At 46.1% G+C, this 27,491-nt stretch overlaps 1 long non-coding RNA gene across 1 annotated transcript in view; it reads left to right on the forward strand.

Annotated features, from left to right (window-relative positions):
* Positions 1 to 24,740, forward strand: part of LOC143781483 (uncharacterized) — a 42,901-nt gene extending 18,161 nt beyond the window's left edge. Inside the window, exon 3 of the long non-coding RNA XR_013216736.1 lies at positions 24,682 to 24,740. This is a non-coding gene — a long non-coding RNA (uncharacterized LOC143781483). The remainder of the gene's footprint in view (positions 1 to 24,681) is intronic.
* Positions 24,741 to 27,491: the final 2,751 nt, after the last annotated feature.

The raw sequence follows: 27,491 nt of genomic DNA on the forward strand, positions 1-27,491 counted from the left end.
CACAGTAACAAAACTTCAGCTGTGAACTGGAACAAATAGGCAAAACAAAACATGGACAAAAGTCCAACTTAACTAGTAGTTGTCTAGAAGCAGGAACAAGCACTGAGAGGCATCAGATAACATTGTTGACCGGCAAGAAACCACCAGAGAAATGAGCTTAAATAGCGACACCCACTACTGATGGAACCAGGTGAAACAGGAAAGAGGATGACAAGTCCAATTCCACAAGCGGCCACCGGGGGAGCCCAGAATCCAAATTCACAACAGGAGGCCCGGCGGTGAAATGTATTGGTGTCTGTGATACCTGATCAGATGAACTCCTTCAGTGCCATCAGACGTACCATAGCTCCCCTTAGTGGCGGAGCCACAGTACTGCAACGACCAGGACTCTGGGGCGCTGCACTCCCCCCCGGTTAAATCCAGTACTCCGGGACTGGGAAGAAAACAACAATACAGGTTAGCAAAAAGACATACAATTTTGTTGAGTGCAATAACAATAAGTATACTTGAATAGAGCTTCCCTTTATGGGAGGTGAGGACACTTGAACGTTACAAACATGGTTAAATATCATAGCAACATGCTATAAGTAACTTTTCTTACCCAACCGGGTATTCTACTTAGTACAAATTCTTGAACAATAATTTAACATTGCCTTTAAGGACGTACACTCTGAATCCGCTAAAGACCTTCTTATAATCACATTATAAGGCATTCTAACTTTTACATTCTCCTTCTTTAAATCTGCAGGACCGCCTGTACTAACGGCACCAGACCTACTGCCTCTCCTTTCTTACAGGACCGCTCCTTTCAGCCCGAGCCTTCTGTCTTTTCAACTACTATACACAGTATAGAACATAACATTTCTTTCAGTTTAAGAGCACTGAGCCATCTCTATATGGCTCCTAAGAGGACTCAGGGTTCACCTTCTGTCCTCGTTGTCTATCAACATTATCGAACATTTTCTGTATAACATTAAACCTTCTCATTATTTTCTTACTGACATGTATGCTGGACACTACGTCTACCCCTACGGGCCCACTGCATCCTTCTTCTAGCTTTCACTTTCTTTTCAGGGAACATTATCAGCATTTCTTTACAATTAACTAGTTGGATACATATAACTTTCTTATACAAACATTATCATCACTTTCCTTCTGTCAAAACATTATTGCTACCTGTCTTAAAGCAATATCACCATTTAAGTGCAACAAATGAACATCCCCTTTAAGAGGGGACCAAGTCTCTATGAGGTAGCGTATCTTCTCAAACTACCAGTCCATACTCAGCAAAGGTTCCAGAGTGGTATCTTCACAAAGAGTCCTCTTTGAAGTAAAACCAGTAGGAAGCACCTTTAAGAAGGTGCAAACTATTTACAAAAAGTTTGTATCATGCACTGTTCATGATTGCGGCAGTTCTGGAAACTTTGTGCAAAACTTTGGAAAAATCAAACAAAACAATAGGGATCCCGGGTCAACAAAGGGATCCCTTTAAGAGTTAACCCTGAACGGGTTTAGCAGCAAACAGCAGAGAAACAGTTAACTATTTACATTAATAAAGCATTTATGCTCACTCAGTCTTCTTGTGCAGGGGACGGCCTTCTTCCAGGCCTCACCCGGCCAACGGGTCGCCTTGGGGTAGCAAGGGCCGGTCCTGGCTCCAGCAGCGACAGGATCCCACGCCGGGATGCCCTCCTTGCTTGTGGGCGAGCGCGACCCAGAGGCACGCGGTGGACCCGGACCTCCGGAGATTCCTCGGGGGCTGGTTCCGGCATCTTCTCTGCAGAAGGCCCATCCTCCAGCGTTCCAGTAGCAGCCTGCAGGGCGACGCACCGCTGGACGCCCCGCGCTATCCAGCCGGTTCCACCCGCTTCCTTCCTCCACCGGGTGTAGGTCACGGTGTCGCCAGGCTCCAGGTCGGAGTCATACCTCCCTCCACAGGGCTCGACTTCCTCGCGGTCAACACGGATCTGCAGTGGCTCCCCGATCTCCTGGATAACTCCCCTTCCGTGTCGGGAGTTAAAGGATACCACCACGCCCCAGTGCGACGGTGGGGTCTCTTCCACACTGGTTAGATCAATCTGGGCCGCAGGCTGAGGCCTGCTCCGCCAGGCTGCCATTAGGCGTCGCAGATGTTGTGTCTCTGGCATGATCCTCAGGCCCTGCGCCCGCAGCATACCTTCAGCCGCGGCCGGGTTGGGCGGAGCAGGGGACACCGGAGACAAGCGGACCTCCGTGGGCTGGCCCAGCCGAGCAAGCACGCGGGCATCAGCCTCCAAGCGGCGTGCTATCTGTCGGGCCTCGGCTGCAGCCGCACACTCCTCAGACAGTGGCAAGGGGGGTCGGCCCATCGGTGACTCTGCGAGGGTCAATCCCCGCAACGTTGGTGCCTCTGGGGCTGTGTCGGGTCGTGCAGCCTCAGACCGAATCGGGTCAGTCCCACGTGGTGTTCCCGGCGTCGCCATCTTCTCTTCTTCTCCAGCATCCTCTTCCCGCGGTCTCTTTCGTGGGCGGCCCCGTCTCCATGGTCTCCACCCTCCAAACAAGATCAGGAGGCGGACCTCGGCGGTTGACGGACACGTCCTGAGGACACAGAAATATTTAGACTGGGCGGCCATTGTCCTTCGCGCTCTCCAGCTTGCCTACGCCCACTCCACGCCCCTCTTCTCCTCCTGCGCTCTCCTCAGCGCTGTAATGGCGGCGGATTTTGGCGGTAAATGGCGCAGCACAGTCCTTGCAATAAAGTACAGTCCAAACACAATAAATCACAGTTCCAAGGCACACATGACCTGATTCTTCAGGCTTAAGTAGATCCTGTTCGTGACGCCAAGTTGTAGCGCCCCTTCTGCCGCAGGGCCGAGGGGTACCCGGTACCAGGCCTCTGAGTTTCTACTCTGGGGTTGTCACGGTGGCTAGGCCCGGTCCGTGACCCTGCTGAGGGGCGTACAGTGATAGGTATGATGGATGGTGGTGGTGGTGCGGTGCAATAAATAACGAGGACACCAGGTTGCAGTCTCTTTACCTCTTTACTGAAGATCTCTGGGTCCTCAGTCCGGAGTCCAGATCACCAGGCTGCGCAAGTCCGGCCGGTCCAATGGCACCTCCAGAGTTCCCTTAACAGGTGGAAATCTGCGCCTACCTCCTAGCGCTGTGTGTTGCGGTCCTTCCCTGCTGTGCTTACGGAAAGTCCCCACAACTGTTGTGTCCGTTTCTTAAGTTCCCTCACAACTCGATTAGATGATGTTCTGCTAATCCTCCGTCCCTCCCTGATGTTACGGTTGGAACGGCACCCGTATGACGGGTAGGCTCGGAGCTCTTCCGGGACCCTAGAGTCACCCCTCTCCACAAGTTGCCCCCCAAGACTGCATAGGTGATTTAAGTGAGACAGCCCGCCTTAGACTGACTGTCCTGCCGCTGTTTAGAGTATTGCTTGAAGCTGAATATTGTAATACTCCCTCGGCGTTCCGGCCGCCGGTTGTGCGCCTCAGTAGGATGATGCCTCGGTCTTACAGCACGACCCCTACTGGTATTCTCCTTGTTGCTTTGATCTCGTTTCTCACTCAGCACAATCTATCTCGCTTTCAATCCTTCCTTGGGTACCGCCGCTATACTGAGCAGGCACGGTCCCGTTACGTTCGCTCAAGTTGCCAAGCCTCTGTCAGGATCCCACCCCTGACAGAGACCCTACCGAATCTTCTCCCGCAACACCCTCTGCCACCAGGTGTTGCCTGGTTCCAACCCAGTCAGCTTTCTGTCTAACTTCCTGCCTGACCCCCAGTTTTACCAGTGTGTGGAGAGTGGCCTAATGAATAGAACCCTTAGCTCCCCCTGGAGGCCCGGCGGTGAAATGTATTGGTGTCTGTGATACCTGATCAGATGAACTCCTTCAGTGCCATCAGACGTACCATAGCTCCCCTTAGTGGCGGAGCCACAGTACTGCAACGACCAGGACTCTGGGGCGCTGCATATACATCTCCGTCTTGTGCAATTTTATCCCCTCTGGCCTCCATTTCTAAACAAAACAGTATTGAAAATTAGTAGACTGTGATTTTCATTACAGAAAAGAGGTATAAAACATACTATCCAAATATCCAACAAGAGGACATTTCTTGGAATACAATACATTCAACCTCTACATCAGGAGAGCTTACACAACTTTGGAATAGAGGAAGAAAGCTGTCATAATTTTCTAATCCTTGTCATTCCCTTTAAAAAAGTAATCAATTGACCGTTAGCATGTAAAAGGACCTTGGCACATAATTTTAACCAATCATTTTCAAATTTTTTGACCATTTTTTGCTGTCATGGGGTTAGTGACCCTCATTCAGTATATAATTTTTATATACTGTAAAAAGAAGTGGTTTTTAAACCTAGAGCTGTTTTTGAGCTCATGTAATTACAAGATTTTTTCATTTGTGTGATCTCATTTGCTTCCATCCTTTTCTATATAAAAAAGTATGAAAAAACTGTATCTAATAAAAGGTGGAATATGAAATGATAGGAGAATCCTGCCGAGTTTTATACATTTGTTGTAATTACGTGTCTACATCAGCATATATTATCTTGATTATTTTGCTGCATTTTTTTTCTTTCTCCATGGAATTACCCCATAATCACCACTGGTAAAAGATAATAAAATGGAAGATACAAAACATTGTTTAATAAATTAAAGTTGGCCATTAATTTAAACGCAGGTGGTCATTAACAGAGAAGACTATCTAAAAAGCAATTAAGGTGAAGCTTTCATTAAGGTCAGTATGAATAGGGAAATAAAATGCACCTATCTGAATCACAGGTGTAACAATAATTAATTCCCCAGTAATGTGACACAACATCGAGAACACTTTTTTTTTTGTTTCATCTATTTATAACATTTGCAACGAGAGGCACATACAATTTTTTAACAAATCGTTTCAACATTAAAAGCACTTACTTGAATTTTGAGAAGGAACATGTGAGGAGAGCATTTTTCCCCCATTCCTTAATATCTGAGTGTCTAATGATGCTAGGAAACCCAAAGCAGATAATGAGTCTCTAAGGCACAAGTTATAATGAGGACTGGAAAAAAAAGGAGCATTTTATGACAATTTTTTTTTTAGAAAAGTTTTCCAACCTAATGTCTTCTATTCCATCCTCTTTAACAAGTTAAAATAAATTGAACTCTGCTGAAAGAGGATCTCTCACTGTTAGGAGTCAAGTTCCCACCGCTGCACAGGGGGAATCTCAAACCATGTCTGCAGCAGTCTCCCATTCTGCATCAGCCGCAGTGGAGCCTGCTCGGCGGAGACGGCGGTTCCAGTGTCACTGAATCTGATACTGTGATTACTGCTGCCTCTCCAGGTTCTGCTATTGTACCCTGCACTGGTCTGCGTCGAGCAGGCTTTTCTGGGACTAAGTCCTGCTTTGCACACACTGAGCATGCCCAGGGTAAGATCTCTCAATGGAGATCAAGGGTCACATGCTCAGGTACTGCAGCAACTTCCATATGTCCTCCAGGAAGGCCCTGTACCTGATCAAGTTCTGTGGCAGTCTTCCATTGGTCCTTCAGGGAAGGTCCTGAAGTTGCTGCAGCTATAAAAGGTTCTCATGACCGCACGGCCATGCGCTAGTATCAATTTATGTATGAGCTCAGCGCCAGTGTGGTCGTGTTTGTATGCAGTCAGGGACCCGGCTGAAACAAGCCCATAGAATGCTGGCACCTCCGGCGAGGAGTTTCATGTGAGTGGATTCAGGGCTGTCGTACAGCCATAGAATTCTGGCTCCACCGGAGAGGAGCTGCGTGCTTGCATTTGACTGCATGACCACTACCTGCTCTACTAAGTACCTGTGTTCCTCTGTGAGCTAAACAGGGCACAGCGTTCTCTTTGCTAACAGACTCTGTGAAGTAACAGAGGTTGTTCATACTACTATTTTGTACCGCCATATCTAGCAGCAGGTTCTTTCCTGCACGGTGGATCCCAGGTTGCGAACACACCTACTATTTCTAATAAATATATATTCGGTGCATTCTGCCAACCCTAACAGTATACTAGCGCCAGGATCTGGATAAGTAATGGTGCATGAACAGCGATTGCAGGGGTACACCCAGCTGCTGGAGGGCCGGTTGGCGTCTCTCGAGCGAGCAACCTCGGCGGTGGATGTTACCGCAATAGCTGTTCAGGCTGCTAGCGTGGCTGCAGCAGCTTTACCCACTGCCACCTCTGTTCCGACCTTATCTCACCTCCCGTTGCCTGAAAAATACTCTGGGGACAGTAAGTCCTGTAGGGGTTTCGTAAACCAGTGTGGTATACATCTCGAGCTCCTGGCTGCACATTTTCCCACAGAGCGGGCAAAGGTCGGATTCATAATCTCTCTCCTGTCGGACAGAGCTTTGGAGTAGGCTACGCCGCTGTGGGAGCGCAACGATCATGTGGTGCAGAGTGTTCCTCGGTTTCTGGGCACTCTGAAACAGGTCTTTGTAGGACCTCAAGTCACCCATGATACGGCGCTCCAACTGCTGGTATTGACTCAGGGTTCGACCATGGTCAGCCAATTTGCCGTCCACTTCCATACATTAGCGTCTGAGTTGGAGTGGCCAGATAAAACCCTCATCCCTGTATTTTGGAGGGGGCTGGCTGACCATGTGAAGGACGCTTTGGCCACTAGGGAGATTCCCGCCACACTGGAGGAGCTCATAGCTGTATCAACTCGCATAGACCTTCATTTTCACGAGCGAAGGTTGGAGCGAGCCCAGTGTAGGCAGAGGTTTTGGCTGGCTCCCACCTTCGCCAGACCTTTGGAATCTCTGGTCTGGGCACCTGAGTCACATGAGGTCATAGAGGGGTCACGAGCGGGGTCCAAGTCCCGGTCTGCTCGTGCACTTAAGGTCTGTCATGTTTGCCGGCTGTCAGGACATCTTGCCTCCAAGTGTCCTCAGCGGTCAGGGAAACGTCAGCATCTAGTGGCAGTTGGAGGAGGTACACTAGACACGGCGACGTTTGCCTCTAAGTTGTCCTTCAATGGGACAATTACCATAGGCCCATCCACTCTTATGGTAGAGCTATGCATGGACTCTGGGGCGGAGGGTAATTTTATGTCATCCGCTTTCGCCCTGCGACACGCAATACCCCTGGTGATGCTCGCCAAACCAGTAACCGTTCGAGTGGTAAATGGGTCGACACTACCCTCACAGATTACACACCAAACCATTCCTTTCACTCTTTCTGTGTCTCCATCACATCAGGAGATTATCTCTCTATTAGTCCTTCCTGAGGGAGTTGATGAGGTCCTGTTGGGGATACCATGGCTACGCTATCATTCTCCTCATATAGAGTGGTCCTCAGGGAGAATTTTGGGATGGAGTAAATCCTGTGAGGGTAGATGTCAGAGGGAGTGCGTTCAGGTTGCTACAACAGAGGTATCCGCAGATCCTTCCTCTCTCCCCAAGCACTATTGGCCCTATGCGGACGTGTTCTTCAAAAGGGCTGCGGAGACCCTTCCGCCTCATCGCCCCTATGACTGTCTTATCGACCTCTTGCCTGGTGCTGAGCCTCCCCGGGGTCGAGTCTATCCATTATCTCTCCTGGAGATGGAGGCAATGTCTCAGTACATCCAAGAGAATCTGGCAAGAGGATTCATTAGGAAGTCAGTGTCACCTGCAGGGGCTGGGTTCTTCTTTGTGCAGAAGAAGAGTGGTGAATTTCGTCCATGCATAGACTACAGGGGTCTTAACGCCATCACCATTAAAAACAAGTACCCACTACCCCTGATATCTGAGCTCTTTGATAGGCTACGGGGAGCTAGGGTATTTACTAAATTAGATCTGCGGGGTGCTTACAACCTGATTCGCATCTGTGAGGGGGACGAATGGAAGACGGCTTTTAACACCAGGGATGGGCACTATGAATATCTGGTGATGCCCTTCGGGCTCTGCAATGCCCCAGCTGTTTTCCAAGACTTTGTGCACAACATCTTCCGGGATATGCTCACCACCTCGGTCGTAGTCTATCTGGATGATATTCTCATCTACTCTCCAGATATTGACTCCCATCGGAGAGATGTTCGCAAAGTCTTCGACCTCTTATGGGCAAACTCCCTCTACACCAAGTTGGAGAAGTGTGTGTTTGAGCAGGAGTCCTTGCCTTTCCTTGGTTATATCATATCTGCCCAGGGTTTGGCTATGGATCCTGCCAAGCTACAGGCTGTGATGGACTGGCAGGATCCCCATTCACTTAAAGCGGTGCAGCGCTTTATGGGGTTCATTAATTACTATCGCCAGTTCATTCCACACTTCTCAACTTTGGTAGCTCCCTTGGTTGCCCTCACCAAGAAGGTAGCAAATCCCAATTTGTGGTCAGAGGATGTCTCCAAGGCCTTTCTCTCGATTAAGTCACACTTTGCTAGCGCTCCCATTCTACATTGCCCTGATGTAGATAAGCCATTTATTATGGAGGTGGATGCCTCATTCGTTTGTGCTGGAGCAGTCCTTTTCCAAAAGGATGCTCAAGGTCGGAAGCATCCTTGCTTCTTCTCCAAGACCTTCACACCGGCGGAGAGGAATTATTCCATCGGGGACAGGGAGTTGCTAGCCATGAAGTTGGCTTTCTCAGAGTGGAGACACTTCTTGGAGGGAGCTCGCTTTCCCTTCCAGGTATTCACTGACCACAAGAACTTGGTATATCTACAGACAACCCAGCGGCTGAATTCTTGCCAGGCTAGATGGTCCCTGTTCTTCTCCCGGTTTCATTTTACTCTCCATTTTCTCCGGGGAGAAGAACATTTGTGCCGACGCTCTCTCCCACTCCGTAGTGTCATCTGAGGAGGAGGAGGAGGAGCCTCAGCTTATTGTCCCTTCCAAGAGCTTGAGAACTGTGGCTCCGGTTTCGCTAGAGTCTGTGCACCCGAGCAAGACTTTCGTGACAGCAAATTTGCGACCGGAGGTTCTCTCTTGGGCTCATTCGTCCAGAGTGGGTGGGCATTTTGGGACCAAAAGGACATCTGAGCTATTGGCGGCCGCATATGGCCTGTGACGTCGGGGACTATATTCGGGCGTGCGTTTCCTGCACCCAGAATCGGTCTCCTCGGCAATGGCCTGGTGGCTTGCTTTACCCCCTGCCGGTGGCAGACAGGCCCTGGGAGATGGTCGGGATGGACTTCGTGGTGGGCTTACCAAAGTCTTGTATCTGCACCCGTTATCTGGGTTGTCACCGATCATTTCTCTAAGATGGTGCACTTGGTGCCGCTTCCACAGTTACCTTCTGCACGGGCCTTGGCGGCGTTATTCATAAAGCATATTTTCCGTTTACATGGAATGCCTGATAAAATTGTCAGCGACCGAGGTCCCCAGTTCGCGTATCGGTTTTGGAGAGAGCTCTGCCGTTTACTCAGCATAGAGTTGAATCTCTCCTCTGCATATCATCCCGAAACGAATGGGTTGGTAGAGAGGACCAACCAGAATTTATCACTCCTTACTGACATATGCTCTCACCACTACCGGAGCTACAGCCTCAACCAACACCGGAGCTTCTGCAACACTCAACCTACTGTCTCCTTCCCCACCATCCTCTAGAATGTAAGCCTGCAATGGCAGGGTCCTCGCCCCTCTGTATCAGTCTGTAATTGTTAGTTTGCATACTGTAAGTGATATCTGTAATTTGTATGTAACCCCTTCCAATGTACAGCACCATGGAATCAATGGTGCTATATAAATAAATAATAATATGTCATACAGTTACATCTTATGCTGGCTCCCTAACTTTGATGAGGCTTGCAACCCGCGTATCTTTCCTGGCAGATGATTGCTGTGAAATTCAGCCATCATCTTCCTCTAACAGCTGCAGGTGGATCAGAGCTTCACCTGCAGATGCATAATCTGTCACCTTACAAACAAACAGTGTCCCAGTCTATATGTGTTGTGCTGTGAAGTTTTCCTTGCACTCACTTGTAGGCCGGAAGCTTCTGCTGCATTCACATCCTTGGTTCCAGGATCAGCTGCCCAGACACCAGGGGACACCCGGTTTGTTTTAACAAGATCAACTTTACTGGACAGTTCAAGTGTCACAGTTTCATAACTGACTGTGGCTTAGTGACGCTGTGAGTGACAGTTCAGCCTCCATATAGAATCTGGAGTGTGCTGGACTGTCAGTTTTTTTGTGTGACAGTGTGATACACCAGGTTCCTGGTTGTCACAGTGGCATTGCTTTTCTCATGGGGAGAGTGATGTCACGCTTGGAAGCGAGGAAGGATTCCTTTTATTAGGTATCACAAGCATGCAACATGTTCATACTCCAGGCCAGAAGTGGGAGCTCTGATCCAGCTTGTGATTGGCTCCCCTATATATATTCTGGTCTGGAGGGAAAAAAGTGGAGTGAATGCCAGACAGCAGACTGGAGCGGTCTGAGGCAGAGAGTGTTAGGAGTCGAGTTCCCGCCGCAGCACAGGGGGAATCTCGAACCAGGTCTGCTGTGGTCTCTCATTCTGCATCAGCCGCAGTGGAGCCTGCTCAGTGGATATGTCGGTCCCAGCGTCTTGCTCAGTCTGATTCTGTGCAAAGGGTTACTGCTGCCTTTCCAGGCTCTGCCATTGTAGCCTGTACTGATCAGCGGCGAGCAGACATCTCTGGGACCAAGTCCTGCTTTTCCTCTTCTGAGCATGCCCAAAGGAAAACCTCTCAATGGAGGTCTGGGGGTCACATGCTCAGGTACTGCAGTAGCTCCTATTGGTCCTCTAGGAAGGTCCTAAAGTTGCTCAGTTACTGTAGCAGTTCTCATTGGTCCTCTAGGAAGGTCCTGAACTTGCTGCAGCTATAAAAGGTTTGCATGGCCGCATGGCCATGCACTAGTATACACTTTACGTTTACGTGTGTGTGTTGTGAGTGAAAGTTGCTTTTGAATCTTCCCCTCCCTTGTGTTTGAATGCTTGCGTAAGGAGGATTATTGTAATCTAGCGCCCGACTTGTTACCAACACAAGTACACAAACAGCGTCTATTGCTGTGACCGCCAGTACGGCGCCGTGCGCTATCACCGTGCTTTCCAAACCCATGTCTGGGTGGTTAGTGGCATCCGCCAGTGTGGCACCGCATGCACTCTCGTGCTACTTTACTATTTCTGTTACGTGCGGTACTGCGGCCCTGTGATTCAACAGGGTTTGCTTCTTTCACACAGGGTGAAGCTAACCCGTGTGTGTATCCTCATTGTACCGCCATATAGTCCGTCATTGCTTAACAGCAGGTTCCATCTCTGCACGGTGGACCCCGGGCTGCGAACACACCTTATTCCTTTTCTCTAATTATTTGGTGCGTTTTCGCTAGCCCTAACAGAGAGTCTGAGTGAGGGGCCGTGCAGCCACGAGGGTGCTTCAGCTCCTGGAAGGAGAAAGAACAGAAAGCTGAGCAGGCAGTAGAGAGCATGGAGGGGAAAAGAAGCACAGGATAGAGAAGAACTAGGGGGGTTAGCTGCAACTGAGCTGCCGCCCTACTGAGCACAGATACCGGTAGCCGGAAGACCGAGGTTGTGAAGCACTCCACGGCTCACAGCAGGACAGCTGGATTACATGTCACCTGTCCGCGATTGAAACCTGAGGACACAGTAGCGCATAGAGCCCGGGTCGTGATAGTGACCCTGAAAAAAGGCTCGAGCTACCTGTAATATAGGTAGTGTCCTACCTGCAAGGAGGACAGAGAGAGAATACATGAGGACCTTGTGAGAGGCCTAAGGCAGCAAGGAACTACACCACAGCACTTGAAGGAAGGCTTCTAACTCCACCTAGTAAGGGGGACTCCCAACTCGCTTCCAAGCAGGTAGGACCACACCTGCATCCGTGATCTGGTAACCTGGACTGTGGCTGCTTGAATTCATCAGTAAGGCTGGTTTCACATTTGCGGTTGTGTTCGCAGCATTTTGGATGCATACATCCGCATGCGTCGTGTATTCCTATCTTTAACATTAGGGACGCAGATGCCTGCGATAGGTTGCGTTTTGCCGCGTTTGACGACGCATGCGTCGTTTCGTTGTCTGCGGCGTGGTGCGGTAAACGCTACATGTAGTAATTTCAGAGGCGTCAATTTGCCACCTCGAAACGTATGTGATTGTTAGCGGAAGGAATGCGTCAAAAAAACGCATTACAGTCTATGTGAAAGCTGGCGTTCGCAAGCACAAGCATTTCTTTGCGTTTGTGAACGCATGCGTTTTACCACAGGAAAACCTGCCTAGACACTGATTAGCCACCCCCCACATACAACCTGCTAAAAAGAGGGAGTGGGCATTTGCAGGTCACTACTCAGCAGACTGGGAACAGGAGAACAAGCTCTGAAGCTGTGAGGAAACTACACTCTGAACAATGTGAGTATCAAAGCCAATGTCTTTATTTTCTTTTTTCTGTCTCTATATGTAATATATATAATTTCTGTCTTTTTTTTTGCTGCATGCATCAGAATGTTTTCTTCTTCTGAGGAGCAACATCTTGGCCCTGCACAAGGTGGAAATGAAAGTGAAGTGAGTACTCACCTCTTCAGATTGGTAAGTACTGTATCCTCTGTCACATCTACACATGTGACAATTTTTTTTTTCTTTTAATTTTCAGAACAGTTCTTCAACTGCGGCAGAGGCCGAGCAGGAGCAGCGTGGACACGGTCGTGTGGCAAGGCGGCGTGTAAGTATACCTGACTGATTGTCCTCTGTTTAAGGTATCTTGACTTTGCTATTCTTCACTGTTCATTTCTTTACTTTGCTTTTTTCTTTACCTTTTTCTTCTTGACTCCTTTTTTTGCTTCTTGACTTTGAACATTCTTGCCTGTTTTCTGTCTCTGTTGTTTTCTTTCTTTTCCTTATGTTAATGTCTCAAACATTAATGTTTTAATTATTTTATAGGTTCCAGAACGGGATGAGAACCTCATTGACCATGATATCCTCATCTCCCTGGTCCATCACTCGGACAACGTGACGATCCGGCGGCTATGGAATGAGGTGGCCCAAGCGATGTGGGATGGCTGGGAAAACGCCCCGACTCGGGTCCACAATGCATTTCGTAAGTATTGCAATGCAGTGTGATGCAGCAGTGAACTTGGCCGGGATCACACAACTGTGTGTGATGAGAGAAACTCCTGAGAGATACTCTCATCAGACACAGTTGTGTGATCACGGTCAAAAGTGCATTGTCTAACCATAATTTTATTTTTCAACAGTGCTCAAAGTCAAAACCCGTTGGCGCTCGATGAAGGATCGCTTCAACAAGGACCTTCGTCAAGAGAGCCTGGTTCCTAGTGGTTCTGGAGCAAGGATCCGAAAATATAAATATCACCGCATCCTGGCATTTTTGAGACCGGTCTTTGCCCAGAGAACGTAAGTATTTTTTGTGGTGTATTGGGTTGTGTTGTATTGCCTAATCTGTATTTTTCTATTCCACAGGAGTTGGCGCTTTTACTATTGTAAATGTTTGGTACTAATGTTTTGGTTTTTTTCACAGCACATGGAGCAGCACTCTTGACCCTGGTTCTGGAGCGGTCCTTTATCAAACAGCCACGGATCCGTCCCAGCCATCCAGCAGCGCTGCAGCAAGTGGGCCTCCAACACAGACTGGAGACCAGAAAGCTGGTCCATCAGGTATTCCCCTGTCCCAGTCCTCTGCCTCTTTTTTTGGGGCTCTTCCCGGCAGCGTCAGAGGGCCTCGGACAGGTCACTCATGCCCGAGTTTCTGCACTTGAGCTCGGTCTTTCATGATGGACTCAAGGCGGAGGGTGACCGACTGGATAGTGCCATAAACCATATGAATACACTTATCCAGGATGTCACCAGAAGCCTTGACCAAGTGAAAGCCGACCTCCAGAGGCCAGCACATAATTTTTTCAATCAAATAGAGAAGGGCATGTCGGAACACCTTACTCCTGATCTCCAGCTTAGTGTCATGCAGGCCTGCAATGCTGCTTACGTGCAGGCTATGCAGCAGAGTCGGTATTTTCAGCAGCCAGTGGTGGCATTTCCACCTGTGCCAACACTGTCACTCTTGACCTCAATGCCGAGCTCTGGTGCATACCACTGCACGGCCATCACCATTCCAAACACTGCCGGACACAACTACATCGCCACCACCATGCCGAGTGCTGTTGGACAGCCCACCGCCACCACCATGCCAACTGCTGCTCCTGCTTGGACATCCTCCACTGCCACCACCATGCAGCAGCAGCAACAGCAGCACCCGGACCCTAGCATGGCCTTCCGCACAACCATGTAGCAGCAGCTGGACCCTAGCACGGCCTTACCCACCACCACCATGCAGCAGCAGGACGCTGTCATGGCCTTTCGCACCACCATGCAGCAGCATGACCCTGGCATGGCCTTCCGCACCCCCATGCAGCAGCAGCCGGACCCTGGCATGGCCTTCCTCACCACCATGCAGCAGCAGGACCCTGGCATGGCCTTCCGCACCACCATGCAGCAGCAGTCGGACCCTATCACAGCCTTCCCCACCACCCCAACTATGCAGCAGCAGGACCCTGGCATGGCCTTCCGCATCACCATGCAGCAGCAGCCAGACCCTGGCACGGCCTTCCCCACCACCACAACCATGCAGCAGCAGCAGCAGCACACGGACCCTGACAGGTCGGCCACACCACAAGAAATGAGCCCACTGAGGCTCCCCAGACCGCAGCACCGATCCCAAAAAGGGAAAAAAATAAAAGCAGCAGACTATCTGTATTCCTCCCCCCTCAACTCCCAATGTCTCTGTGATGTCAGGTTTGTCTCACCCTTCCAGTATGTCTCTGCCTTGTCCTCATGTGTTTAGCACCGTCCCGAACTCCCAGACCCCACTACTTTAATTGTCCCTTCTCCTGCAACCCCTGCATCGTCGACAGTTAGCCAGGCCTCACAGCTACAACCCCCCAGTTCCGTCACTCTACCCCAAGCAGGCGCAGTTAATTTTTTTTATTGTTTATAAATAAATGTTAATGTTTTTGCCCCCAATACTGTTTGGTTATTTGTGTATTTCGCCACCGACAACACACACCATGCGCCGAATAAACAAACTGCGCCGTACACTTTTTTTGCCACCTCACAGCTCCAGTAGTTATTAAGTACAACACTGCAGCTTTGTGTGTTTGGTATGGAGCTATGAGTTGTCAAAAAATATTACTTTTATTTTCTCCATAATCCCTTCAGTCTGCTTAATCTGTGTTGCAGACTGAAGAGACAATGGCGGTAATACAAAGCAGAACTATACTCAACAGGTCATGTGTCAAAAAACTCATTATTTATTACACCTGACCTGGTGAGTAGAGAACTGCTTTGTATAACCACCATTTTCGCTTCAGTCTACGTAATCTATTTCACACAAACTGAAGAGACAATGGATGTCATACAAAGCATATCTATACTCACCTGGACAGTTGTCAGAAATAGTGAATTCACGAGGCTGGGTTTTGTGCTCATGAAGTCATTATTTCTCACACATGACTTGGTGAGTATAGATCTGCTTTGTATTATACCTCCATCGTCTCTACAGTCTGTGTCCAATAGATGCTGCAGAACAGAATCAGGATGTAATGACGTCAACTACCTTACCACTATAAACCTAAGTGGTTTTTAGAGGAAATACATATGAGACTCGGTACAGATATCAAAACATGTTGTTTAACAACAAAAAATATTAGTAACATTTAAAACATAACTGATACAGACCCAAACCCAACAGCACATTTTACACAATATTATCTTGCCATGCCACACATCCAATGTCAGAAACAAAATGGGCAGCAAATTGGTCCGCATGTGGCCAACTTCAACAGTTGACCACAGCGGATGATGCTGGTAATCTGGCAATGGGTTTGCAACTGGTTCATCCAGTTCAATGTTGGGTCGCTCCTTAGCCATTATGTAATCGTGGAGAACCACACAGGCTTTGACCACCTCATCGACTGTCTCCATTTTTAGAATAATGGCTGTCCCAAGAATGCGCCATTTTGAGACAAGAATCCCAAAGGTACACTCCACTGTTCTTTGGGCCCTGGTCAGTCTGTAGTTATAAATCCTTTTAGTGTGGTTCAAGTCCCAACTGGAATATGGCTTCAGTAGGTGTTCACACATCTGAAAGGCCTCATCCCTAACCATACGTGTGCCATACACACGTCGGCCCATATCCGAGTTCTTGAAAGTCTGGAAGTCATTGCCACGGCCAAAAGCTCCAATGTCCACGGCGATAAAGTGTCAGTCCGCATCTGCTATTGCCATGAGCACTACAGAAAATATTTTTTTTGTAGTTGAAGTACTCAGATCCAGTTCTGGTGGGTTTGGTAATGCGTATGTGCTTTCCATCCACCGCTCCCAAACAGTTGGGGAAATCACACACACTCCAGAATTTTTTGGCAATTTCCATCCATATGTCCGCGTTGGGTATGGGGATAAATTCACCCCGGAGAACGTTCCACAAAGCCCGGCAGGTGTCTGCAACTATTCCAGACAAGGTGGAAATTCCAAGCCGGTACTGAAAGAGGAGCGATGATAAGCTCTCTCCGGTAGCCAGGAATCTGAAATAAAATAAAAACAAAAAATTACAAACAATTATATTTATCGTGGTGTTTAGCTAAAAGCAAAAAGGAAAATTCAAATAATACATGGCAGACCAACAATAATTATGACTGGCATTTGTTTAGAATTATTACGTACCTTAATGTGACCAAGAGACGTTCCTCTGCAGGAGTTGGTCTATGGAGCTGGGTGTTCTGTCTCCGGATGGCTCCTTGGACACGACCAAGCAAATCCCTAAAAGACTCTTGAGACATCCTGGAATTTGTCCGAGTTGGCATTAAGCTCGCCATATAGCATGTGGTAGGCTCCACTGCTCTCCCGGAGTTCAATAATGGGGTGTCTCCAAAAACGCCTACGCCGTGTCCTTCTCTGTTGTTCCCTATTTCTTTGTTGCTCCCAAGCAAATGCACAGGCAAGAAACAGCTTGATACTTAAATCCAGGTTGAAATAAAAGCTCTCCATGCGAAGATCCATCATGACACAGGATACAGTAGCAAACTGTGAAGATTTCAGCAGTACAAGGGTCTATATAAAGATATCCCATAATACACGCCCACTGTAGTCCCATTGGCGGTGTCTGTTTATCTAGATTTTTCTCCTGTTAAATTTTCCACCATGCGCACAGAAAATGCAAACGCATGCAAACCACATGAAAAAGCGTGCAAACGCAGCGTCTTTTTCCCGCATGCGTTACCTTATGCTTCTAAAAACCGCTGCGTTTGTACGCGTTTGCATGCGGTTTATGGTGCATTTCAGTTTGTGGATTAAACGCTGCTGATTCCACCGCAAATGTGAAACTAGCCTAAACTAGGTAAAAAGACTGCAAACCTGTGTCCTCCGTTTCTTGCTACACCACCCACCATCGTTATCACTACATCGGGAGCCCTGGGGAGCCAGCTTCACCTGTGGGAAGCTATACCATCCCTGCTGCCACAATATCACCCCAGAGGACCCCATTAAGCATTGACGGTCACCTCTGACCGAATACCACAGGTAGCATCATGAACACATTTTATTCACATAACCCCTTTAAAGGCTTTTCCCTTTTACATGGGCACCCAGGGCCACGGACTTGGTTGCCGCTGCCGTGACACATCCCTTTAAGTACTGGACCCCGTACCGAGTGTTCCCTAGGCCCTGGCGGGTGTTCCAATTGTCCACTCATCCAATCTGATCCTGGGGCATGCTTGGCAGCATTTTGATTGGCAGCCCATCTGCTTAATCTGGTCTAGTTTGCGGACGTTTCTCCAGGTGCCTCCCATACTTAAGCTCTTATGGTCATCAGGGTCCTCTCTCTACTGTAGAGTGTAAGCTCTTATGGTCATCAGGGTCCTCTCTCTACTGTAGAATGTAAGCTCTTATGGTCAGCGGTTTTCTCGCTCACCAGTAGAGTATAGGTTCTTATGGTCAGCGGGGTCCTCTCTCTCCTGTAGATTGTAAACTTTTATGGTCAGCCGGGTTCTCTTTCTTCTGTAGAGTGTAAGCTCTTACAAACAACATTGTCATTTCTGCATATTTATGCTGCATATCAAATTTTGGGGGAAAATTCAGCTAAGTTGGCAAATTTGAATTTCAAAAGATCTGATGCTCATCACTACTCAGTGAAGTCCTTCATATAGTAATGGTATATACCTTTTTACGATTACACCTCAAAGTCCTCTTAGCCTAAAGGCTTATGACAATTTATTAGCTATTAACCTCAAACCAAATACTCAATCGTGGTCTAGAGGAACAAAGAAGAAATAAACATCTGAGGGAATATTCACGATAAAGACAAACGTATTGGAGAACCTCCGCATTACACCTACAGCTGCTTTTATGATCCCCCATTCTAAATTCATAGGCATAAATATAGAGTTGGTCTCCCATTTGCAACTATAATGGCTTCCACTCTTCTGTAAAGGATTTCTACAAAATGTTGGCTTTTGTCTAGAGAAATTTTACCCGTTCATCGAGAAAAGGTTTGTTGAGGTTAGACACTCATGTTGAAGGAGAAGACCGAGCTCACAATCTTCTGTCTTGTTCGTGCCAAAGATGTTGGATGGAGTTGTGGTCCATGTTCAAGTTCTTCCTAGAACCAAGCCTTTATGGACCTTTCCCTACCTTTATGGGCACAGTCATGGGGAGTAGAAAAGGACCTTCCGCAAACTGTTCCCACAAAGTTGGAATCTACAGTTGTTCAAAATGTCTTGTGCTGAAGCATTAAGATTTCCTCTCACTTGAATTAAGTGTGTAAGCCGACCCCTGAAAAACAAGCCCATAGCTTTGTGATTTACATACATACAGAACTGCTCTAGATTAGAAGCCTCATCTTACCAGACTTACTGCAAATCGACTGATTTCAATATTTTTAAGTGAAGGGCAACATTTTATTTAAGTGTAAAATTAGCTGCAAAAAGATATCAGAGAAGGAGAAATTTCAAGGAAAGGAAAGTTTTGGTCAAATAGGATTTGTCTGAGGTTGGAAATGAGAAGAGAAAGCGACTGTGTGATGAATGCGGAATGGCCAAGGCAAAGATATCATAAAGCAGAGTGTGAAGAAAGTGAGAGTGAAGAGGAAAAGCTGCAATGTGCATAGTTCTCCCATAATAAATATCCTGTGAGTGACTCTTCTCAGCCGAGCGTTTTGATGTATTTAGCTGGGGATATTGCTCGTCAGGTTTATGTTATAAGTAGTGTTGAGCGATACCGTCCGATACTTGAAAGTATCGGTATCGGAAAGTATCGGCCGATACCGGCAAAGTATCGGATCCAATCCGATACCGATACCCGATACCAATACAAGTCAATGGGACTCATGTATCGGACGGTATCCCTGATGGTTCCCAGGGTCTGAAGGAGAGGAAACTCTCCTTCAGGCCCTGGGAACCATATTAATGTGTAAAATAAAGAATTAAAATAAAAAATATTGCTATACTCACCTCACCGAGGGAACCGGCAGCGTTGTTTGCTTAAAATGCGCGCTTTTCCTTCCTTCCGTGACGTCACGGCTTCTGATTGGTCGCGTGCCGCCCATGTGGCCGCGACGCGACCAATCACAGCAAGCCGTGACGTAATTTTCAGGTCCTTCTAGGCATTCAGCATTTTAAAATTACGTTCCGGCTTTGTGATTGGTCGCGTCGCGGTCACATGGGCGACGCGACCAATCAGAAGCCGTGACGTCACGGAAGGAAGGAAAAGCGCGCATTTTAAGCAAACAACGCTGCCGGTTCCCTCGGTGAGGTCCAGGCTGCGTCGGAGAGGTGAGTATAGCAATATTTTTTATTTTAATTCTTTCTTTTACACATTAATGTTGTTTCGATACTGATACCCGATACCACAAAAGTATCGGATCTCGGTATCGGAATTCCGATACAGCAAATATCGGCCGATACCCGATACTTGCGGTATCGGAATGCTCAACACTAGTTATAAGTATTGCACAAATCTAATTAAAGCTGTTTGTAGTTGTAAATGATGAAATCATCAATTTCTGGTTTGTTTGCTAAAGGTTACATTGCAAGGTTTAGTTGGAATAAATTGGAAGATTGTATATTAATGTGTACCTTTTTCTCTATGGCAACATCAAAGAAAAATATATGTGCTTTTCTTTATCTTTATGTGTTTTTATGGCCCGAGACCATAGACTAGTAGTATGGGAAATGTACTAGTATGTATGGGGGGATGATCCGTCACTGCAGGATGGGGTGCAGCTTATAGGATACAGGAGCCAGCGGTGTACCCTAGGAACCCTACTTACACGAAATATGGTTATCATTGCTACGCATTTTGCAACATATTAGAAGAGGTGTTCAGTACCTGTCATAGAAGTCAAAGGTGGGGTTCACGCATATACAATTTGCAACCATTTTCTATAGTTTCAAAAATAAAGAATAAGGCAACTTTGCAAGTACTCCTTCTGCTTTGTTTATGCAGCTCTTATCCAGAGTTATGTGTTTCCAGCTATAAAGGTCTATATTGTTGCATTAGGCCCTCAAAGCCTAGAGATCTGCTTCTTCCCTAGACCATGTCTATCTGTGGTTACTAAGGCCCAAAAATATTCCGTCAGGTGAATATTACAGTATCACTGTCCTTGCTACCAGATCAGGTCCTGTTTGTCATGACTCTGGACGGGGTGGTTTTGGCTCTGTCCTGGTCAGGTCAGGGTCAAGGTAGTTCGCCTCTCTTTGGTTCTGGGGCGGCTATTTAATGCTTGTAGTTTCTGGGTCCAGTGTCGGTGATACTTCCGTTTACTCGGCTAGGGATTTCTGACCCAGGTTACTGTAATTGTTGTGCCTCTGTGCGTGTGAGCTTTTCTGTGTATGACCCCGTTTGTCCCCTGACTTCTGCTTCTGTGTTCTGCTCTGTACTGCCCTGTCCTTTCTGGTTCTCTGACCCCTTGGCTCATCTTGGTTCTCTCGCTGTCTCATCCCTAGGTACCTCTCTCTCGCTTGGCTTTGACCCTTGGCTCTCCATTTGACTACGTTACGTTTTGTGCCCCGTATCCATCGCTCGCTGCTGCTTCCCCATCCTCACACATGGTAGCTCTGCCCCTGCAGTCACGTGACTGTTTAGTGTCAGGTCCTGCGCACACTGTGTGATTTAGCTCTCACACTCCCTGCGCTCGATTCCGGGCTCCCTGCAAGCGCCCCACTAAGCTCCTCTGGTGACACACCATGTGTCATTACATTGTTTAGCTCCACTGTCCCACTAAATCCTGACCACCTTCAGTATCTCTGTATGTGACATCTTTAAAGTTTACTATCATCTACAGTGGGGGAAATAAGTATTTGATCCCTTGCTGATTTTGTAAGTTTGCCCACTGACAAATACATAAACAGTCTATAATTTTAAGGGTATGTAACATTGAGCGATAGAATATCAAAAATAAAATTCAGAAAATCACATTGTATAATTTAAACTTGTTAATGATCTCAAGGCAGCTGAGACCACAGTCACCAAGAAAACCATTGGAAACACATTACGCCGTAAAGGTTTGAAATCCTGCAGTGCCAGAAAGGTCCCCCTGCTCAAAAAGGCACATGTGCAGGTCCATCTGAAGTTTGCCAATGAACACCTGGATGATTCTGTGAGTGATTGGGAGAAGATGCTGTGGTCAGATGAGACAAAAATTTAGGTCTTTGGTATTATAATTATACAATTATAATTTATACAATGTGATTTTCTGGATTTTATTTTGTATATAGTTTTAGATGCTGCACATCTCGTCTCGTAAGGCAATTGTCTATGCTGTGAAGATACGAGATGTGCAGCATCTGAAACAATGGATACTGGAAGCCTGTGCTAGCATTTCTTCTGCAGTGTTGCTATCAGTGTGTCAAGAGTGGGAGAAGAGGGTTGCATTGACAATCCAACACAATGAACAGCACTTTGAACACATTTTATAAGTGGTCATAAACTTGTAAATAACAAATGAAAGAATAAAGTTACATTAAAACCAAGCACTCCATTGTTTTTCTTGTGAAATTCTCAATAAGTTTGATGTTTCACATGACCCTCTTCCCATTGGAAAAAATAAAGTTGGATCCAAAATGGCCAACTTCAAAATGGCCGCCATGGTCACCACCCATCTTGAAAAGTTTCCCCCCTCCCATATACTAATGTGCCACAAACAGGAAGTTGATATCACAAACCATTCCCATTTTATTTAGGTGTATCCATATAAATGGCCCACCCTGTATTATCTATCTATCTATCTATCTATCTATCTATCTATCTATCTACCTATCTATTATCTATCTGTTATCTATCTATTGTGAGGCAGTGACAGGTATTATATGCATCCCCCAGGATGTGCATAAAAGCGTTTTGAGGCCGCGGAAGTGCATTTGAGTCACAGATATAGCTGTGGTTGGAATGCAGAATAAAAGTAAGTGTGGTCTTGGACAAGCTATTTGCCCAAGGCAGATTTAAGAAAACCCGGCATGGGCATTTATTTTTGGAGCGAACTACAGGATGGTAGTGGGACAGTTTTCTCCCTCCAGGCCGGGTCTTACAAGTGGCCCATGACCACACATTCCATTTAAAAACCGTGCAGTAAAGGGTTTGGGTATGTCCGTCTTGGTTTGCAAACTGCAGAGAAGGTGGCTCTGCAAAGTTCAGCCTGTATGAAGTAACATGGAGCCAAGTGAAATCAAAAGGTCTTACACCCCTCAGCGTGACACGGTGGTGCAGCCGCCCACCGCAATCGGTCTCGGATGTGGACTGTCTTGACTCCCAGGTGCGATCCAGAGGATATCATTTGTTTTCCATTTGTGAGTTACGTTGGACATTAAAGATAATTTGTTTTGAACCTTCCTGTGGTCACTGCCTATCTGTCACACTGCACCAACCCACTGCACAACACTATCTATTATCTATCTATCATCTATCTATCATCTATATATCTATTATCTATCTATTATCTATCTATCTATTATCTATATATCTGTTATCTATCGAGCTATCTATTATCTATCTACCGTATATACTCGTGTATAAGCTGAGTTTTGCAGCACATTTTTTGTGCTGAAAACTCCTCCCTTGGCTTATACCCTTAGTCCCAGAAATCGGCGGGGGAGGGGGAGCGGCAGAGCGGCGGGTGACAGAGGCAGGAGCCGGTGTCTGTGGCTAAAGCCTGTGTCGCTGCTGTAATAGCACACAGTGCCAGCCATCGGCTTCCAGCACACATCCTACTCACCTACCGGCGTGCCCTCGCTGGCACTGCATCTCCTTCGTTCTGGCGCCAGCAGCTCTTCCTGTGCCGAGTGATCATGTGGCCCCGCTCATTAAGGTAATGCATATGCACGTATCTCCACTCCCATAGGCGTGGAGTGCATATTCATTACCTTAATGAAAGGGGTCACATGATCGCTCGGCCGGTAGACAGAGCTGCTGGCGCCAGAACGAGATGCATCAGGGCGCGCAGGAAGGTGAGTAGGATGTTTGTTTTTTTTAACGTGAAACATGCATACAAGGACATGGACCAGGGAGCCATGCATACAACGATAGGGACCGGGGAGCCATGCATATAAGGACAGGGATGGGGGAGCCACGCATACAACGACAGGGATGAGGGAGCCATGCATACAATGACAGGGATGAGGAGACATGCATACAATGACAGGGAAGGGGGAGCCTTGTATACAATGACAGGGACGGGGAGCCATGCATACAAGGACAGGGACGGGGTAGCCATGCATACCAGGATGGGGATGTTGGGACAATGCATACCCAGCTTATACTTGAGTCAATAAGCTTACCCAGTATTTCGTGGCAAAATTAGGTGCCTCGGCTTATTCTCGAGTCAGCTTATACTCGAGAATATATGGTATATATCTATTATCTATACATCTATCTATCTATCTATCTATTATCTATTTATATATCTATCTGTTCAAAAAATGAAGGCAGCACTCCAAGGTCCAATTTTAATGGTGGTTTATTGACCCATGGTCATAATGGTGACGTTTCATTCCAAGTATGGAACTTTCTGTCTTTGATAAAGTTCCACACTTGGAACGAAAAGTCGCCATTATGACCATGGGTCAATAGACCACTATTAAAATTGTAAACCTTGGAGTGCTGCCTTCATTTTTTGAATATATATTCTGAGGTTTGGTTTTGCCTGGGAGACTTTGCATCCGCTGTTTTTCAGCTTAGACCACTGTTGTCCCTACATTTTTGTAGTTATAATTCTTCTACCTACTTCCAGAGATTGGATGCAGCACACCATTCAGAGCGAAAAAAACTTCAGTTTAATGGACCATCATGACAACGTTTCTCAAGGCTTGAGAAAGGTTCTCACTAGGGAACCGAAATGTCACCATGAATGGGGTGCTGCCTCCAATCTCTGGAAGTATATTGAAGGTTTGGTGGATCCCTGGGGGGCTTGGAACCCAAATAGAATATACTAGTGCTCTTGCTTTTTCTATCTATCTATCTATCTATCTATCTATCTATCTATCTATCTATCTATCTATCTATCTATCTATCTATCTACACATAAACACATAAATGTAACAATTTCCTTTTAAAAAGCAGATAATCTTTATTACAATTCCATTACTGCCACCTCTATAAGGTAATGTTAAAAAAAAAATGTATATTTTTTTACAATTACATGGTCATTATTTATTTACATGAGCGGAGTAATTACTCGCAACCCAAAAGCTGCATCTTTTCAATATTCATCAAATCTCTCTCCAGACAGGCACGGCGAGAGGGAGAAAGAATAGACGCGTGTTCTGCAGTTTACAAGATACAGATATTATCTCCAATAAAGAAAAGGAAACAGGAGAGATGTAAATACGATTCTCTGAATAGGAAAAACATAGAAATAACACAAGCGGTCTAATCAATGTTTTCCAGAACTGGCAAGTGACACTGCTTTGTTTTTCTGGAAAATAACAGGAGAACATCACAATATAAAGCGCTATCTCCGCAGGCAAGGTAGATTTGGAAACGTAGTAATGTGTACACTTCCTGCCGGCACATAGATCAGTAGGTGGAGATCTAAAGTCATGCAAATCGTATAGTAAATGCAGACAAACCAATTTCTAATTACAGCGTATCAGCAGATTGGGGTGGAATATAATTTATTTAAAAGAGCGCAGTTTATGATCACCAGACCCCGTCTATAACTGTTTAGGATTTCAATACAGCTTGATCTAATCACAAAATCAAAATATTCATGAAATACAATGATATCTCTCTTAAGCAGCCAGCAACCATTAATTTCAAAATTCGGGTTATTAACATTTATCTGTAGACGCTACTACGACTGAGCGTAAGCAATAAGGTGAGAAGCGAAAAAAAAGCAATTTTTTTTTAACACTGATTCGGAATGATTTATAAGAGGTTTCTTTAATTTAGGTCAGAAATTCAATTAAAATGTAGGTGTAGTTTTGTTTCAAGATCTGTAGTTAAAAATTCTATTAAAATTCTTATTTCCTATTTCCATTAAAAGAATCTGATATCTGAGAATTCCAACACTTATCCCCAAGGCACCATCAATTCATTCAAGATTCATTTGTGTTCAATAATTCAATGCCGGGGCTTGTAATCAGAAAATATTTCACAGATATAAAGGTACATCTAATTGCAATATACACTGCTTCGTTTGGCTAGGACATGTCCAATTTAAAAGAAGCAGAGATAATTTGAAAAGTGCAGGGTAGTCACTTGGTCAGAATTGATTGACCAAAACGGAAAGTCTACCTTTTATCATAGGTTTGTTATGCCAGCACATCTACTTGCTTGTATTTTTGTAGGTGGAGGAGCACTTAGAGGGGCATCTTTTAACACCATTTGCTTTTATCTTCAAAGATCCAAAATTATGTATTGATCAATTTCACAATATATCTTTGGAGCTCCACATCCTTGGCGACCCTCCACCCTACATGGCAAATATGAATATTAGAGATGAACAAATCTGTTACGATTTTTCCAAAAGATTTGTGATTCTGGAGAATCCAACATTTTTGGCACTCGATTTGCACAAATGCAGTTTGACACCATTTTGCTGTCTTCTTTTCTGGGCTAGGAAGGGGTTAAAATAGCAAAGTCTTCATTTGAGTGGTGCTTCCTCACACGCATGACTCACACGCGAAACATCAGTCACATTGTCACCACAAACTCTGTTTGGAATCACAAAATAAAGCTTATTTAACACGCAATGGTGAGAGCCCCATTTTCTCCTTACAATGTGAAATGGACTTTTTGCTGCACCATCAAGACGGTTTATTAGCTGCTGTATTTACACAAATTTTTCATTGCTGTTTAATGCATATAATGTGTATGGAAGCAGTACCAGGTCACTGTTTTCTACCTTTAATGGACTTAAAATAATAAAATCCATTATTCTCACCTGTCCTAGCTACTCACCTGTCATTATGCTGCCACTTCAGCTCCAAAATCATCAGTTTGGCCTCTGAGGTCAATCACATGGGGGAGGCAAATAACCTGACTGTGTATGGTGAATCCATGGGCTCTGCACTGGAAATGAGCACTGGAACAACCGAAGATCGTATAGAGGGCCATGAGAGTTGAGGGCCAAACAAGTACCCCTTCCTTGCCCTCTATTTATTATGCTATGGGATCTGACAAGACCTCATAGCATATTAAACATCTGTTCATTGTAATCGAGGCATTTTCAATTCGGACCAAGTTTATTGGGACCAAATTGAATCTGTCGGCCAAATAGAGCAAATTTGACCAAAGCGAATTGGGGAAGTCACGCTCATCACTCTTGATTATGCATTTCTTTCCGTAAATGAGGTGTGGCTCAGACTTACCACAATGCTCCCCATACTTCTGAAGCAGCCATTTTGGCCACGAAGTGAATAGCACTCCAAAAGAAAGAGAAGCAACACAGTATAGGCTATATTAGCTATAGTGACTGTACATTAGAATGTCAAATCACATGTATTATGGGAGAAGAAGGATATTTTTATTTGTCCAATTGGAAGACCCATTTCCGCCCAAGCTTTACCTTCCTGGCTGATGTCTTGAGATGTTGCTTCAGCATTGCCACATAATCTTATTTTCTCATGATGCCATCTATTTTGTGAAGCGTACCAGTCCCTCCTGCAGCAAAACAACACCACAGCATGATGCTGCCACCCCTGTGTTTCACGGTTCGGATGATGTTCTTAGGCTTCCATGCTTCTCCCTTTTTCCTCCAAATGTAACGATTGTCTTTATGCCCAAAAAGTTCAATTTAGGTTCATCCGACCGCATGACATGTCTCTGAAAAATAAGGTTTTTGTTCCTGTGTGCATTTACAAACATTAATCAGGCTTTTTTTGGAGTGTAGGTTTCTTTTGGAGTAATGGCTTCTTCCTGACAAAGTGACCTTTCAGCCCATGTTGATAAAGTACTTGTTTCACTGTGGATATTGACTAGTCAATCAAATTGGAGTACTCGGGTACTCGGCCAGAACAACGAGCCCAATGTAAGTCTATGGGAGACCCGAGTATTTTTACCGCGATCCCCTCTGGGGGTCCTTTTAAGGTCTA

Source organism: Ranitomeya variabilis, chromosome 6 (genome assembly GCF_051348905.1).
Source record: "Ranitomeya variabilis isolate aRanVar5 chromosome 6, aRanVar5.hap1, whole genome shotgun sequence".
In the NCBI taxonomy this organism is placed as follows: Eukaryota; Metazoa; Chordata; class Amphibia; order Anura; family Dendrobatidae; genus Ranitomeya; species Ranitomeya variabilis.